The 17,898-nt window shown below is 41.8% G+C and overlaps 1 protein-coding gene across 1 annotated transcript in view; it reads left to right on the top strand.

Moving 5' to 3' along the window:
• MACROD2 (mono-ADP ribosylhydrolase 2) overlaps positions 1 to 17,898 on the top strand; it is a 2,987,523-nt gene that overhangs the window by 1,799,987 nt on the left and 1,169,638 nt on the right. The window lies entirely within an intron of this gene.

Genomic DNA, 17,898 nt, shown 5'->3' with positions numbered 1-17,898 from the left:
TGAAGGTTACCCCTTTAAAACACTGTTATTGTGGCATCTGCTGTATTTACCTGGCTGTTTGTCATGATGATTTTGTTAGGTTGCACTCAATATTCACACGACTTATCTATTTTTATGCCTGTGATTCATGCATATTTTGGTCTGAGACTCTGTCCTATTTCCCAAAATATTTAGATACATTTTCACATTACTGTTTTCAATTTTCTACCTTCAGAACAATTTTTCCCATCTCCAGTCTAAGATGTACCTTTTCACTATTAATTAGATCCATCATTCGCCATTTAGATGCGTGTGACGCTCTACTTGCCAATGAAGAGTTGTTATAAAAAGTTATAAATATAATTGTCTTGTTTATGATCTTATCTTGTTATTCTATAATTACTACAATTCTGTACACATAGTAAAACAGTAAAAACATAGTCATTTCTATAAACATTAACCATAAGAAGAGCTTTAAAAAAATAAGGGTCGGTTCTCTTCGATGTTGTGACTTTAGTTTGTATCAGAAACCAAAATACAAATATTTAATTGGGCATTATACATCCAGTAAAGAACATCACCCATCAATAATATGTAGAGATGAGATCACCGATCCACAGAGGAGCAAAATCAAGTAGAATTTCCTGACATTCGTGGCTTCATGCAAATTCAAACACTTTGAGATACGATTAAACAAAAAATAATAATTACTTGCCATTAAATATTTCCCACACTGCTGAAGCATCAGAGAGCGGGCTAATGCAATTTTACCCTGCAGCTATGACATCTAGCGGATTATCATGGATTGTGCAGTGGTGGTCAGTACCTGGGCATCACAGATCAATGGTTTTCAGTGAAGCGCAGTTTGTACAACAGTCTTTTACTATCTTTAGAGTCAATGGGTAAGTCTCTCTTCTGTAGTGTGTAAGCTCAAATGGACAGCAGAGTCCTTTCATCTCTCCTTTCCTCTCTACTCTCCTATCTTTCCTCTCTCTCCTCTTCTCTCTCTCCTCTCTCTTTTCTTCAGTCTTTCCTCCCTCTCTCCTACCACTCTCTCCTTTCTTCTCTTCTTTCTCTCTCCCTTTTCTCTTCTCTCTCATCTCTGTATCGTCTTTTTTTTTCTCTCCTCTCCCTTCACTCCTCTTTCTCTTTCCTCTCTCGCCTCTTTCCTTGATTTCCTTCTATCCTGTCGTTTATCTCTCTCCCATTAAAAGTTTTCTAGTATTGTGACGTTCTTCTCTGCAAATCTAACTTGTGCAGAAAATTTGATGAATTAGAATTTCCAAAGATCTGCTCATCTCTACTAATATTATTATTTTGATTTGCTCATTGTTTCAGATTTAGGATCGCTGGTGTGTCGCTACATGATTGCTGGTGAGCTGCCAAACAGGCAGATCTCACCAGCAATCAGGACCAGCGACGACCCGGGTAACAAGTGCGCGCGTCGCTTAGTTACCCGCTGTGTACCTTGGATACCAGCTCCCAGCGCCAGCACGCTATTATCCAAGGTACACAATGGGTTACTAAGTGATGTGCGCACTTAGTTACCCGCAGTTTACCTTGGATTCCAGCTCGCTGATCGATGGTCTCCCGCTGCCACACGCAGCGATGTGTGCTGGCCAGCGGGAGACCAACGATCAAAAAAATGTCCTGGGCATTTGAGCACGATCAGCGATACCCGGCAGGGGGGCCGGTCGCTGATACGTGTCACACACAGCAAGATCGCTGGTGAGATCGCTGTTGCGTCACAAAACTTGTGACTCAGCAGCGATCTTGCTAGCGATCTCGCTGTGTGTGACGGAGGCTTAAGTCTCAGATGGTCTCTGTATCCTGACCTCCACTGATAACCAATCACAAAAGACATATGACAACTGCATTCCGTGAGTCTAACAAGAAATTAGCCAGGTCACTCTTCCTCCCTATCCTGCATCTGACTGCAAGACAACTGGCTGCAGCAGAAGCCTCTCCCTATTCCCTGAGGCCAGTTTTATAAGCCACATCCTCTTACCTACTTGTATAATTAATTTTTAGGTTTCCTGGCTTATCTAGCTCCTTGAATATGTGTAATTATATGTCTCAGGTTCATTCCTATTGCCAAGGTCCCTTGTCTTGTGACAAGCAAACGTTTTTGTAGTATTCTGATGTCGTTTTATGTCTCTTTGAAGTCTGATTCATTTATATTATGCACAAACCTTTTTTTGTCCTCTTTTGTCATCTTATCACTAGTCGTTTTCACATGGCTACATAAATTGATTGCGCAATCTGGCTACTGACATTACAAATGTTTTCTTTCTTGCACACTCCTGTGTCCTTTCTATTGCTGACAAGTGTTTTACAATTAATTCCAACATATATAGCTATTATAGCACCATCACAAAATTCTAGCTGTAAGATGAAATAGTCTACCGTAATTTAAACTTACCTTGGTCTTGTCAATTCTTTTAAAATTTTGTCCATATTAATAAATTTTGATTTATTTCTCTTAAAGGGTGTGTGTTTCTATATAGTTTCTATATGTTTTAAATCTACAAAATCATTTTCACATCTCAATCTTTGAAGTGCCTTGTTAAATTCTAAAAGATTCTACCATTAGAAATAATTTATAGCGACCTTTGTGCTGCGCTTTTAACTATGTATTTCAATTAGTGACTTTTTGCGAGACTATTATTAGAAAGCTGCACCTTTATCATCTACTGTATGTAAATTTGAAATAAAGTGGCATATGCTTATATGACCATTTGTTTGCGCTAAAAAAGGATATTGAGTAACTTGAAAACTTTTTTACTTTTCAGCATAAAATTATTCAGCAATGCAAATCCATAAAGTGCTAAATAATAGAGATTGTTGATCATATGGTTTGTAGGAGCTTAGCAGACATATATTTCCATGGGCAAAAATTCCATAATGTTTCTCTCTTATTGACTTAAATCCTTAGGAGTCCAGTGGGTGGTCCTACTTGGTGATAACCAGGAATTTCTGTATACTGGATCATTCAGTGAAGTTGGTCGATCTTTGAATGAGACAATCCAGATTGGACTACATTTTCAACATTATTTCTTAAAAAAATATAAAGGGCATCAGGATGTTGTGCTGAGTGTACAAAAACTATAGAGGATAGTAAGTGTGTGGATTGCTGGAGTATAGGATTGATCTAGACTAGAGAATGTCAGAAGAAGTCAGAATGGCATACTGCAATGGGAAATACTCAGTTATTTCACTAGTATTAACATGACGCATTTCAGAGCCATACCAGCTCTTTCATCCGTTACCTGCATGCCAGAAAATTTCTGTATTTATGTTAGGAAGATCACAGAAAAAGATTTTCGGGTTGGGATTGTGGGAAGTATAAGACAGGTACATGATTAGCAAATAATATTCAGCACTGATGCGTTGAACTATAAGTCAACCAGGGATTATAGGAATATTCAGTCCGTTGTACTAACTTCATGTGCTAGTTAAAGTAACGGCAGATTTGCTGGAATTTGTGCCGTTAACAGTTTCAATAGGACCTGTGATTTATTGATTTTTACACTTCAGTACTTTGACAGTCACTTCGTTTTACTGATTTACTGATAGTTGCAAATACTAATAACTGATCTTTTATTTTTTTATTTGTTTAGATAATAGAGAATGTTCTTGAACTTGTAAAATGAGTAAGTTTTAGATCTTTTTCTAATTACGTAACTTTCTTCGTTGCCTGCAGACTAGTTTATAAATCGGACAAGGGTTATCAGATTTTTATTCAGATCGAACACCAACAGCACACTGGCCCATGTTATTCAGTGGAGCTGTTAAGAAGAAACATTTTCTCCGTCTGACCATCCGCGAGAAAAAAATTACAGCCTGCACAACTTTCATCCAAACCTTGGATGAGACTCACCCATTCAAGTCTATGTGTTTATGAATGAAAAAAATCGGATCCCACACGGACCATCAGAGTGGCATCCCATTTTTACAGATACCGGTAGTTTATTTCACAAACCTACCAAACTGTGATGATGTACATCATGTTTTAATGTACTTTTATGAAAACGTAGGGAAAGGTAGGGAAGGGCATGAAGGGGTGTTTGATACATTTTGCATACAACACATCTAATCAGCATATCAAGGTATGTAAACTGTGCCCACTGGCGGTTAAGTTCAGTTGTTCACAAAAAGGTCCCAAGGTGACCATGTCCATTGGTATTTTTCCTGCTGGTTATTGATACATGCGGTGAGGTACTCCAGTCGCTTTGTTTCCTGGATTCTCTGCTCCAGATCCTGAATAGTAGGGGGAAAAGTCTTCTTCCAGAACGAGGATATAAGACACTTCGCCGAATTCCAGATATGTAGGAGCAGTCTGGCCAAGTCCCTTGAGATACCCATAGGTGGGACATTAAGAAGATAGTTGAATGGATCTAAAGCGACCTCAACCCCCAAAACTCTATGAATCAACCTCCCCACTTCTCTCCAAAACGGAGCCAGGACTTCGCAGTCCCAAAAAATGTGGGTAAGAGACCCCTTGTCCAGCGCACACCTCCAGCATTGGTCCGGTGTGTTGGGGAAGAGTCTATTCAAGAGCTCTGGGGTATGGTACCAATGCATCAGTATTTTGTATTGGTTCTCTTTATGTGTGGTGCATATGGAAGTCTTTGCTGTCCTTTCCCAGATGGTCTGCCACATTTGTCTCGGTATCACTTTTCCCAGATACATTTCCCATTTCGTCATGTACAAGTGCTGTACTTCCACATGTGAAGAGAACATGTCATATATAGTCGTGAGATTAATCCCTTAGTTGATGGGCCCTGCCTGCAGAGGCCCTCAAATGGAGTAAGTTTGGGGAACGTAGTAGATTTGATCATTGATATGGCTAAGTGACGTATCTGGGCATATGTGTAGAAAGCAGCTTTAGGAAGTCTAAATTTTTCTCGTAGGGCCGCAAAGGGGAGTATTGCGTTGGTGCAGGGATCTATAATATCCACAAAACGAAAGAGTCTTGCCCGGATCCATGGGGTCGTCACACGGCTATCTGAACTGTTTTGCAAGGCTGTTGTGTATAGAAATGTTATCAGTGGAGATTCGGTTGGTGCTAATGAGAAGGCCTTCCTGGCCATTCGCCACACTCGTCTCGTGAGTGCCATGGGCCCCAAGAGACTCGCATCTGTGGCATTTGAGAAATTCCCGTACAATAAGGCAGCCGGGTGGATAGGGGCTAGCCATCCCTGCTCCACCTCTCTCCATCTGTCCACTGAGGTCAAATTGGTCCAGGCAGGTGTGTAGCTATGTAGTATTTCCATATATCAGGGAAAGCTAAGCCACCCAATTTTCTGGGAGACATCAACACCTTTTGGGCAATTCGGTGGCGTTTGTGAGCCCAGACATAGTTATTTAACAATTTTTGGATTCGCTGGATCACCAGTCTCGGGATCGGTATAGGTAGTGTCTCCAGCAAATATAGTAGTCTTGGAAGTATCGCCATTTTAACTGAGGCCATTCTCCCAAAAAAAGATAGATGGAGCTTATCCCACTTGGCCAGTGTTTTTTTAAGGTCTTCCAAAAAAGAGGGGAAATTATGGGAGTAAAGCGTTTTGTATGTGTCTGTTAAGTGAATCCCTAAATATTTTAAATGGTCTTTTTTCCAGGTGTATGTAAATGCCGATTGCAGTATTGCGATGGTCGATGGTTTTAGGTTAAGTGGCAGAGCCTCCGTTTTTGTATCATTAATTTTGTAGCCTGACAGGTTGCCATATTCGTTTAGAATTGAGTGTAGGTTGGGCAGGGAGATCAGGGGATTCCGTGTTGTTAAAAGGACATCGTCTGCAAAGAGTGATAACTTATACTCGTGTCCCCCCACCTGAATTCCTTGAATGTCTGGGCTCTCTCTGATCTGTGCGGCTAGGGGTTCTATACAAAGTACGAATAATAGGGTGGATAGGGGACACCCCTGTCTGGAGCCATTATATATGGGGAAAGCAGATGATGACGCGTGAGGAAGCTTCACCGAGGCCCCAGGATTCGTATATAAGCCCTGGATAGCCTGCAGAAAAGGTCCCTCGATGCCAAATCTTTTAAGCGTGGCAAACAGGAAGGGCCACCCTAGCCTATCGAAGGCCTTTTCTGCATCGAGACTGAGAAGCAAGCCCTCCTCCCACTGGCGGTTTAATGCATCTATGAGGTCTATCGTTCGTCTGGTGTTATCCCCCGCTTGCCTATTCAAGACAAATCCCACTTGGTCCCCATGGATCAGCCGCGGGAGGAACACTGATAGTCTGGTGGCCAAGATTTTTGCAAATATTTTTAAGTCTGTGTTTAGCAATGATATTGGGCGGTAGCTTGCACAGTTCGAGGGGTCCTTTCCAGGTTTTGGAATCACTGTTATGTGGGATTTCAGCATCGACATAGGGATCGGGTTACCACTGAGGAATGAATTAAATAGAGTCTGCATGTGGGGGATAAGTGTATCTTGGAATACTTTATAATAAAAATATGAGAAACCGTCCGGTCCTGGGGCTCTTCCATTTGGGAGTTCTTTGATTGCGGAACTCAATTCCTCCATGGTAATTGGGGTGTTAAGTGTGTTAAGAGCTTCAGCGTCTAGTGTTGGGAGTGATCGGACGGTGAGATATTCATTAATTAAATGGGTTCTTGTTTCTGGGTCTGCCGGAAGAGTTGAGGGAAGCGAGTACAACCCGGCGTTGTAGTCCCTGAAGGCATCTGCATGTCCCTGGGGGTCGTATGTCAGATGTCCTCGTGCATCCCTGATAACCAAGGGTGTGGATTGCGCCTTTCGGTCCCTAAGTTGTGCTGCGAGAAGGGAGTGGGCCCTATTACCCTCCTCGTAGTATCGCTGTTTAGTAAACGCCATTATTTTCTCCACCTTCCCGATCACCAGATCCTTCAGCTTACCCCTTACAGTTACGATGGATTTTATTTTAGCAATGGAGGGTTTAGTGAGTATGTCTCGCTCTAGTGTTGCAAGCTGACTGGTGAGCTCCCGGTGTTGTCCCTCCGTGTCTCTTTTCAGATGGGATGCCAATGAAATGCAGTTACCCCTCATGACAGATTTGTGTGCCTCCCATAGGACAGACTGGGAGGAGACAGATCCCTTATTTAGTTGAAAGTAGTCCTCTAATTGGCCTTGTAGTTTAGTTTGGTACATGGGGACCTTTAGGAGATGATCATTAAGTCTCCAATGGCATACCCTCCTGGTTGGGGTAGAGTCACAAACATCCAACAACACAGGGGCGTGGTCGAACCAGGTAATCTGGCCAATCTCGGAATTCCCAGTGATGCGCATTGCCGGAAGGTTCCCCAGGAAGGTGTCGATGCACGTGTGTGTGGAATGTGGGTGCGAATAGAATGTATATTGTCGGGAGGTGGGGTTTGTCACTCGCCATAAGTCAAAAAGGGCATGCTTGTGAATCAGAGCACGAAAGGCTTTTGCTTGCCTGGCTATGTGTGCTCCCGTCTGCCGGCCACTCAGCGAGTATCTATCCCTGACCTCTGAGAACAGGACATTAAAATCGCCACCAATAAACAATGTGGAAGGGAGCTCCCGAGTAACCTTATTTAGGACCCGCTCAAGAAAGGGTATTTGACCTACGTTTGGGGCGTATATGTTGCATAGAACAATTGGGGCTCCTCTCAGTTGTCCGGTCAGAATGATGTATCGACCCTTGGGATCTTTAATAGTCTTAGTGATTTGAATTGGGCAACCATTGGCTATGAGGATAGCCACTCCTGCCGTGTATTCTGTGGGAAATTTACCCCGTGCAAAGTGAAATGAGCCTGTGTCGTCGTGGTGGGTTTCCTGTATAAACGCCACATCTGCCTTTGAGGTCTTTAACTCCTGTAGGGCTAATCGCCGCTTAACATTGGAGTTAAGCCCTTTAACCTTTATAGTTATTATACGAATCATGGTTGTGTTTGTAGGTGTTTAGTTGAGAATGGGCTTTGATCTTACCCCGCTTCTGTAGATGTATTTTTCTTATCCCCGCATGGTGGATCTCATCCAGACTACTCCTCGTCGTCGCCGACACATCAGCATGCATCGTGTAAATCAAATAAAGATAAGTCACATTAGGAAAACACATTGGGAAAGGAGGGGAACAACAAATAACATTTAGAACCATCACAGATGAGTATGTCAACAACGGCAATGAGTTATCGGAATCAGTCCTTCTGGTCTTCAAAAAGTTAAGAAGAACTGTGGTCGAGTGTCTATAATTAACGTGTGAATAACAATAGAGTTGCTCCCGCTTGAGCCGTGGATGCTCTAGGAGTCGGATTCACTCATAGGGGTCTGCGAATTCGGCTGTATAACAGAGCCTCCGCTTCCAAACTAGGATCTTTGAACAAAGATGTATATAGAAAAGAAAAAGGAATATACAACTAGCTTTATGCATGTCTGCTCCCCGCAGTCATCTTTAGCAAGTAATGAACAGTATGGCCAACAAGGATTGCTCAATATTTTCAGTGTGGCTGTGCCTTGTGTCTCACTTCTTATGGGCTGCTCGGCCTCCCCCTGCTCCACTGGAACCCGGGGATGTAGGGGAGCACTGCCTTTTAGAGGATACCCGGTGCCAGACCTCCGGAGGGGGTGGCGGTGGGGGAACCAGCCCCCAGTTGGACAACTTCGGCACAGGAATCTCCAGAATTTCGCAGAACTGGGGAAGGTCAGATGCTTCTCTAAGTGTGGCTGTACGACCGTTTTTCCTGGCTGAGAGGCTAAAGGGGAATCCCCATCTATAGAGAATCTGGTGTTCCCTCAGAGTGTCCAGGAGAGGTTTGAGCATCTTCCTCTTTTGTAAGGTCACCCAGGAGAGGTCTGCCAATAATTGGAGAGAATGACTTTCATGTTCTATATTATGTAGCTTCCGTGCCTGCTGCATGATCTCCTCCTTAAGCTTATAGTCAGTGACACAGCAGATGACGTCTCTAGGTGTTTGGGAGGAATTTTTTGGCCGGAGGGCTCTGTGAGCTCTATCTAGGTTTATTTTGTGAGATGGCGGAGCCTTCAGAATTTTGTTGAATATATTTTGTAAAATAATGAATAGGTTTTCCTCTCCGTTATGTTCAGGCAGGCCTCTGACTCTTATATTATGACGCCGTCCCCTGTTGTCTAAATCCTCAAGATGGCACTGGTACTCACGGAGGGTGTGGTGTTGTGCTGTTATGGTAGCTTGCAGGTTAGTCACATATTTCCTTGTCTCATCATGGTCATTCTCCAGAGCTTCCACTCTGTGGGCCATATGTTGGATGTCCTGTCTGACAGCCGAGATTTCTGCTCTGCAGATATCTTTGATTTCCTGTTCCATGGATTGTAAGTCTTCTTTTGTGGACAAGTGTGCCATATATAGCTTCCAGTCCCTCAGGGATATACTCTGTGAGTCTTCATCTGGTAGGAGAGGGGTATCTGGGGTGCCGGATAGAAAGGCGGCCGGGTGTGCATATCTGGACACAGAGGGGGTGGCAGACAGACAGAAATCTTCTACAGGTCCCTGTGTTTGTGAGGGGTCACAGTGTCTTCCCCTGGCTGCAGTATTTTGGGGCACTGGGGACTGCATAGCCCCCTGCTGTACTGGTTGCTGTAATGCCTGCGTGCCTGCCAAAGTTTCCATGCGTTCTCCCTCCATGTGTTCGGCCCTCCCCTCTGCTCCACTGCATGGCACCGGGAGCTGCATTCCCCCACGCCCCCCCTCCGTTCGGCGTTTTCTGCCCCTTATGTGGAGAAATGGGGCTTTGCTGGGACCGGTAACCCTCCAGCTGCAGCGGCGCAGCGTCGCCTCCCTGCACTTCCCGACTCGCCGCCGCCATGTTACCCGAGCGCGCACTCTGTGGAGGAATGGAGGAGCGCATCCAGAAGTCCCAGCTGAGGGGTGTGCTGTGAGGAGGGTATCGATCGGTCCGGCGGCTTCTGCTGGTGCTTTTTAACCATATCTTGGACGCCACCGGTGAGTCTGTGAACTGTTACGGCCGTTTTTGTAGCTGTGGCTGCGGGGAGTTCTCTGCCACACGTCCTACTCCATCAACATCCGGCTCCGCCCCCCCTCAAACACCTTTTTAAACTCTCTTTTTGTTTAAATAGTGAACTTGACTCTATATTTCATGTTTGTGCCTGATGGAGACAGTAGGGCTCTGGAAACGCCTTGTGTGAATATATGTGAAAGAAAGGACAATTTCATTTCCATTGCCTAAATAATCCTTTTAGCCAGGCATCAGCCTCCTAAAAGTGGATTTTTTTTCTTTTGACTTTCTACATTTTTCACATGACAGGTTTTCTTTACCTAATCTAGTTTTCAAAAGTTTGTGCTAGAATTATGGTAATTATAGTAACTATTTTAAGGTGACAGAATTATAGCTAGTATTTTTCTTCATTTTTTTCTATACGTTTATTGATTGAAAAAATATTCAATTTGCCGTGGAATACATGGGTAACAGTTATTAAGGTTGAAGGAAGACTTTAACCCCTTCATGACAAGCCTATTTTGACCTTAATGACCAGGCCATTTTTTGCAATTCTGACCAATGTCCCTTTATGAGGCAATAACTCTGGAACACTTCAACGGATCCTAGCGATTCTGAGATTGTTTTTTCATGACATATTGGGCTTCATGTTAGTGGTAAATTTAGGTCGATAATTTTTGCGTTTATTTGTGAAAAAATCAGAAATTTGGCAAAAATGTAGAAAATTTCGCAATTTTCAAATTTTGAATTTTTATTCTGTTAAACCAGAGTTATGTGACACAAAATAATTACTAAATAACATTTCCCACATGTCTACTTTACATCAGCACAATTTTGGAAACAAAATTTTTTTGTTAGGAAGTTATAAGAGTTAAAAGTTGACCAGTGATTTCTCATTTTTACAACAAAATTTACAAAACCATTATTTTTAGGGACCACCTCACATTTGAAGTCACTTTGAGGGATCTATATGGCAGAAAATACCCAAAAGTGACAACACTCTAAAAACTGCACCCCTCAAGCTACTCAAAACTACTTTCAAGAAGATTATTAACCCTTCAGGTGTTTCACAGGAACTAAAGCAACGTGGAAAGAAAAAATGGACATTTTAATTTTTCCAACAAAAATTTTCTTTTAGCATCAATTTTTTCATTTTTGCATGGGTAACAGGATAAAATGGATCCTACAATTTGTTGGGAAATTTCTCCTGAGTACACCGATACCTCATATGTGGTCATAAACCACTGTTTAGGTGCACGGCAGGGCTCAGAAGGGAAGGAGCGCCATTTGACTTTTTGAATATGCTAGAATATTTAGCGGTTGCCATGCCACGTTTAGAAAGCCCCTGTGTGCCTAAACATTGGAGCTCCCCCACAAGTGACCCCATTTTGAAAACTAGACCCCCAAGGAACTTATCTAGATGCATAATGATCACTTTGAACCCCCAGGTGCTTCACAAATTGATCTGTAAAAAAAGTACTTTTTTTTCACAAAAATTTTATTTTAGCCTCAGTTTTTTTATTTTCACATGGGCAACAGGATAAAATGGATCCTAAAATTTGTTGAACAATTTCTCCTGAGTACAGCGATACCTCATATGTGGTCATAAACCACTGTTTGGGCGCACGGCAGAGCCTGGAAGGAAAGGAGCACCATTTGACTTTTTGAATGGAAAATTAGCTCCAAAAGTTATCGGACACCATCTCGCGTTTGGAGAGCCCCTGTGTGCCTAAACATTGGAGCTCCCCCACAAGTGACCCCATTTTGGAGACTAGACCCCTTATGGAACTTATCTAGATGTGTAGTGAGCACTTTGAAACCCCAAGTGCTTTCACAGAGCAGTGAAAATAAAAAATAATTTTTTTTTCTCAAAAATGATTTTTAGCCAGCAATTTTTTATTTTCACAAGGGTAGCAGGATAAATTGGACCCCAAAAATTGTTGTCCAGTTTGTCCTGAGTACGCTGGTACCCCACATATGGGGGGGAACTATTGTTTGGGCACACATAAGGGCTCGGAATGGAAGTAGTGACGTTTTGAAATGCAGACTTTGATGGATTGGTCTGGGGTCGTCGTTACGTTTGCAGAGTCCCTGATGTGGCTAAACAGTGGAAACCCCCCACAAGTTACCCCATTTTGGAAACTAGACCCCCATGGAACTTATCTAGATGCCTGGTGAGCACATTGAACCCCCAAGTGCTTCACATAAATTTATAACGCAGAGACAGCAGCGTCGGACATGGCTGGATTGTAATATTTCATCAATTTTCAGTGATGAAATATTACTATCGCTCTGATTGTATGTTTCACTTTTAACAGCCAATCAGAGCGATCGTAGCCATGTGGGGGTGAAGCCACGCCCCCCGTGGTGAAGTACAAAGCCCCCTGTATCTGCGGGTCAGGTGACCTTTCAGTGACCTAGGTCACCCGACCCGCAAGGGGGCTTTAAAGTCATGACACCACATAGGCATCACTGGTCATATTGGCACCAGGTTTTCATGACGCCTATGTGGCGTCATCGGTCATGAAGGGGTTAAGTCCATCTAGTTCAACCCTTATCCTATCCTAACTTGCCCTAACATGTTGATCCAAAGGAAGGCAAAGAAACCCATGTGGCAAACAGTAAGCTTCACATTGGGGAAAAAAATTCCTTCCCGACTCCACATACGGCAATTAGACTAGCTCCCTGGATCAACGCAATATCAAGGAAACTAGTGTATATACCCTGTAATATTATATTTTTCAAGAAAGGCATCCAGTCCCTTCTTAAATTTTAGGAGGGAATCACTCATTACAACATCATACGGCAGAGAGTTCCATAGTCTCACTGCTCTTACAGTAAAGAATCTGCGTCTGTGATTATGCTTAAACCTTCTTTCCTCCAGACGTAGAGGATGCCCCCTTGTCCCTGTCACAGGTCTAAAGGCCCCGTCACACTAAGCAAGATTGCTAGCGATATCGCTTAAGCGTCACCGATTTTGTGACGCAGCAGCGATATTGCTAGCGATATCTCTATGTGTGATACTTACCTAAGACCGACACCCCCGCTGTCTATTGCTGATCGCGCGAGAATGTCCTGGGCCGTTTCTCGTCGGCCGCTTCCTGCTGGGCTTCCTGCTGGCGCCGACGAGCGACGCGTGGACGCGGGAGGGTGGACGTCTTCATCGCCGCGTCTGACAGGTAAGTAACGACCGCCGATCGCTGCTGAGATCTGCCTGTTTGGCAGCTCAGTAGCGACCATTTAGCGATGCACCAGCGATCCTGACCCGGTCGTATCGCGGTCGGGATCGCTGGTGCATCGCTAAATGTGACAGTACCCTAAGAGTAAAAAGATCATTAGAAAGTCTTTGTACTGACCCCTCATATAATACATTGTAATAAGATCACCCCTAAGCCTTCGATTTTCCAAACTAAATAGAATACTAACAGGTTGGCAATAGTTTTATAAAGAGAATGCAATGTTCGATAATCTTTTTTTTTTTTTTTTTTGGCCATACATTTGCCATTTGGAGATGTAGTATGGAGAATACAGACTTCATTCTCTGCACATAAAGGCTTTACCTGCGTGCATGATGCTCTTCAATATGACTTTTAGCAATTACATTATAGTAGTTTAACGTCAATTACTACAGTAAATTTAAACTTGCTGGAATAATTTTTTGGCATTTGGATAATTTTTAGGTGTAGATTATTTGTTTAGTTTGTTCCAAATTTTGACATTTCACAAAACATAAAATTTCAAGCTTCCCAACAAAAAAATAATAGTATGAGTTGTTTAATGTGCCTGAAATATATTTTATCTCAATTAATGTATTAATTGTGTCCAGTTTCTCTGGGTTAAAAATGACTCCTTTCATTTTAAATATCACCGCTTTACATGGAAAATTGATTGCATTGTCACTAATTTAAATAAGGGGTTCATATAGGATGAGCGCTGATATTGATGCCTGGTTTAATTATGTATCTTGCAGACAGTCTTACTTCAAACCACAGAAGGTCAAGAGGGTGTAGCAACTTTCAAGTGCATTGGATAAAAAAAAATCATCTTGAATTAGAATAGGACTATTAATCTTGCTCTTTTTTTTAATTTAAATTGGCAAATTGATTAGGTATATACCAAGATAATTTATTTTGGGCTTCCAACGAGTGCCCTTAAAAAACAATTTCAATAACTGTGAATGTATGTTCAGATACAATGCAATAATGAGTCATTAAGGGCAATTGAATGGTATAAAAATTAATGTGCCATTATGTGACACTAATAAATTAAAAATTTTGTTTCACTGTTATTGATATTGCATGACATTTGGGTAAATGGAATGAGCAGTTGCAGCTTAACAAAACTGACAAAGTTAAATATGGCTAAATTTCATCTCTTAAGAGTCCCTGAGGGTATGGCTTCTGCTGGATATGGGTGCACATCACACAAGCTATAAGCATTTTTAAGAAAAAGAAAAGGTTTGCAATGAAATATAATATAAAAAAAAATTGCATACTTCTTTTGACAAGATCCTATTATCTTGACCAATCCCAAAACAGCACGGTTGTCAAAGAGAACCTAGACCTTTGCTTGAAGGTAGGACTTGCATTATGAGATGATTCCACTGGGAGCCAGAATTGCTCAACAAGGGAGACTTGACCCACTTACTTGCTATGCTGATTTCTGTATGACATCAATAGGTGAGCTTTCTTGGTTGTATTAGAGGCCGGTAGACCTCATGAGGTTTAAATTCATTTTCCTTTTCATTATTTTGTCAATGAAAAACTGTGCTGGGCCATAGAGCAATATGCAACCAATAAGTCTAGTGCTCTTTGGTTAAATCACATTCTGTCGCCTCAGACACTGTCTCCTCTCCTACTGTATATACTGTACGCTTTACCGTTAAGGATTAAGTTCCCTTTTCTGACTATTATATTTTAGATTTAGATTTTAGATTACACAATAGTAACATATTTTGATTATAGTTTATAAGGCTCTTTTGAAGGGAACCTGTCATGTAAATAACTCTATTAAGCTGCAGATATGGGCTTAATCTGTAGGTTAATAGCGTTCTGACACCGTGCTGCACCATCACTGAGAGCTCTGCTGCCAGGAGGAAATGAACTAAATTGCCGCTGGCAGTCTTGTGCTTCCAGTCACACGGTTGACGTTGCAATAGTTTTTAGCAATTTCTATGTGAGATCTGGGGCTGTAATGGCGTCCTCAACATGACAGCAGGATCAGCATCAGAAATGGCTGTCAGTCAGTGCCTGGGGTGCGGTTACAGTTACCGCTCTTTATACACAGAGTAGTTACTGAAACCGTGCCAATGCCACCCGAACAATACCAGGGGGGAATAAAGTTAATTTTTTCCCAGCCACGGTGCTCTCAGTGCCAGTGCTACAAGTTGACAGAACGTCGTTAATCTACAGATTATCGCCTTATTTGCATGTTAATAGAATGTTTTTTGTTGTCATTGGTTCCCTTTAAAAAGTTGTTTTATCATCGATAACTCGATTCCAGAATACAGCTGCCTAATTTTTGGTGCTATATCATCTCCCTGTTTATTTTTAAATGAAGACAAGATTTCCTAAAGCTTACTGATATTTTGGTTTGCGATGGTGCTAACACTCTACCCTGGAATCAGTGGAAATAAGTTTCCTAGAAAATGAAGTTCTCTAGGAGTATATTAGAAGAAAAAATTGGTGACCATGCCAGTTTGTGTGCCAATGTTGTAGATCCAACTAGTATTCATTTTTTGTGGAAAGAAAGGTAGTTTAAGGGAACACTTTGGAGTAAACATATGACATATGGCCTACCTGGAATTAAGACTCTTTATTTTGCAATGGACTTATTTTGGACTAAGTTGATAAGTAGTGAACCCAGGGGTTTCCTGTTATTCACCCTTAAACTTCTGTGAAAGGAACTGAATTTCATTGAATGGTTTTCTAGGACATAACTTAAGCAACAGGTTACGAATAGTGAAATCAAGGACTTTATAGCAAGATGAGATCCGGGAATTGTATTCAGCAAGCGAAGGTCTGGAAAGGAAGAGTTCACTCAATAAGGGAAAAAAATGTTGAGGCTGGCAGGGTATGAACTGAGATCGAAACTTTTAGTGAATACTGAAAGACTCTTTAACATGAACAAGAAACTATTGAACCTTATTGCTCAAGCAAAGCACATCAAGGGAATCTGTCATAAGAATACTGGGTCCACTGGGCGTTTGAAAATGGACCAGGGTGCACCTTGAATTTTTTAGAGACAGTGAGTGAGAGTGTGCATCGTAGAGGCAGAAGCAGATGTCACAGTCCAAAGAGCAAGTGTCTGTCATTAGACTGCACCTTGAGAGCAAGAGAACAACCTGAAAAGCAAATACCAGCCTGAGTGAGTCGTGTCGAAATCCAGAGAAAGCATGTGTCATGCAATAAGTCTCGCTTTGGGCACAGCAAAATCCGATATATTTTTCCAGGGAATTTTGTTGCAAACTGAAGTAAAGCAGTTAGAACAATTGTACCTATTTGCAAGTATTAAAAATTATATCAATTATAATCAAAAAAGTCCATTTAAAGCATATTTAAAATGTGACCTAAAATTAATGTAATTTATACAGTGATATTTTTTTTTTATCATTGATTCAGTTTTACAGCAGAAAGAAATCTAGAAGCTAAATCCGTCCACTTTACCAAGGACTTTCATAGAATCGTCCTTGGGTATGTTCTTATAGCATTGTCATTAAAAGATTTTTTTTCTCTTTTGAATTACATTGTGTTTCACGTAGAAGAATCTGAACTTTCCAAATTTATTTCAGCATTAGATCTTTATAATGTAACTTGTATTTTGAAATAAAATTCCTGCCAAGGCTTGGCTACATGAACCAAATGGAAAGTCACCAGCTGATTCTCATCATTCTTTTGCAAAAGTACTGTGTTGCTGAATCACGATGAAGGCCTTTTAAAGAATGGAAAATTGGTTAATGCCATGATATCTTTATGGGCTTCTACATAGTGTTTCTAACCCCTCATGATGGTCAGCGTGGTTCCTAAGGTTATGCTCACACAACATTTTTACTTTTCAGGTGGCTAAAACCTTCTGTACTCGTCAGGAAACACTCCTCACCTCTGGAATTTTGTAAACTTATAGCTTTTTATTTGTGTTTTTTTGGTAGTTTACGGAGTGCTTTGACTACTGTTGTTTTTCCAGCATTTTTCCAATGTTTTTGTTGCAACTCCACTCAACAATTAAGAAAATGTTGCCAGTTATTTCAGCAAAAATGCTGACAAAGCGCTTATAAAGACGACATGTGTCTTCTGGGAGTCTTTTGAGCCTTCCCACTGACTTATATTGTAAAGTAGAGCTTTTCAGAGCAGGAAATTCTTGAAGAATGGTTAAGTCACATATTTTAACTGCTTGGCATCTTTGGAAACCTGAAATGGTTAAAAGACACTTCAAGGACTGAATATAGGCATGGCAAGTCATTTTTATTTATTTTACTAGCTGAAGAGCCTGGCGCTGCTCGGGCATAGTAACTAACTGTGGTTAGTTATAGCAAATTATAATTATCCTCCATCCCATAGTCCCGTGCCCATATACCCATCATACATATCCATGATCCCATAGGCCCATGCCCATATACCCATCATACATATCCTCCATCCCATAGTCGAGTGCCCATATACCCATCATACATATCCCCAATCCCATAGTCGAGTGCCCATATACCCATCACACATCCTCCATCCCATAGTCCCATGCCCAAATACCCATCATACATATTCGCCATCCCATAGTCTAGTGCCAATATACCCATCACACATCCTTCATCTCATAGTCCCATGCCCATATACCCATCATACATATCCTCCATCCCATAGTCCCGTGCCCATAAATCATAATGAGTGGCGGGGCTTGCAACCTATGATGACATCAGCGTCGCCATGGCAACCATTATGATATAATGAGGGGCGGGGCTTGATACACACACTTTTTCCCCAT

The sequence above is a fragment of the Dendrobates tinctorius genome, unplaced genomic scaffold (genome assembly GCF_039654945.1).
Source record: "Dendrobates tinctorius isolate UK_male_01 unplaced genomic scaffold, ASM3965494v1 ptg000203l, whole genome shotgun sequence".
NCBI classification, from domain to species: Eukaryota; Metazoa; Chordata; class Amphibia; order Anura; family Dendrobatidae; genus Dendrobates; species Dendrobates tinctorius.
This window is presented reverse-complemented; position numbering and strand designations above follow the sequence as displayed.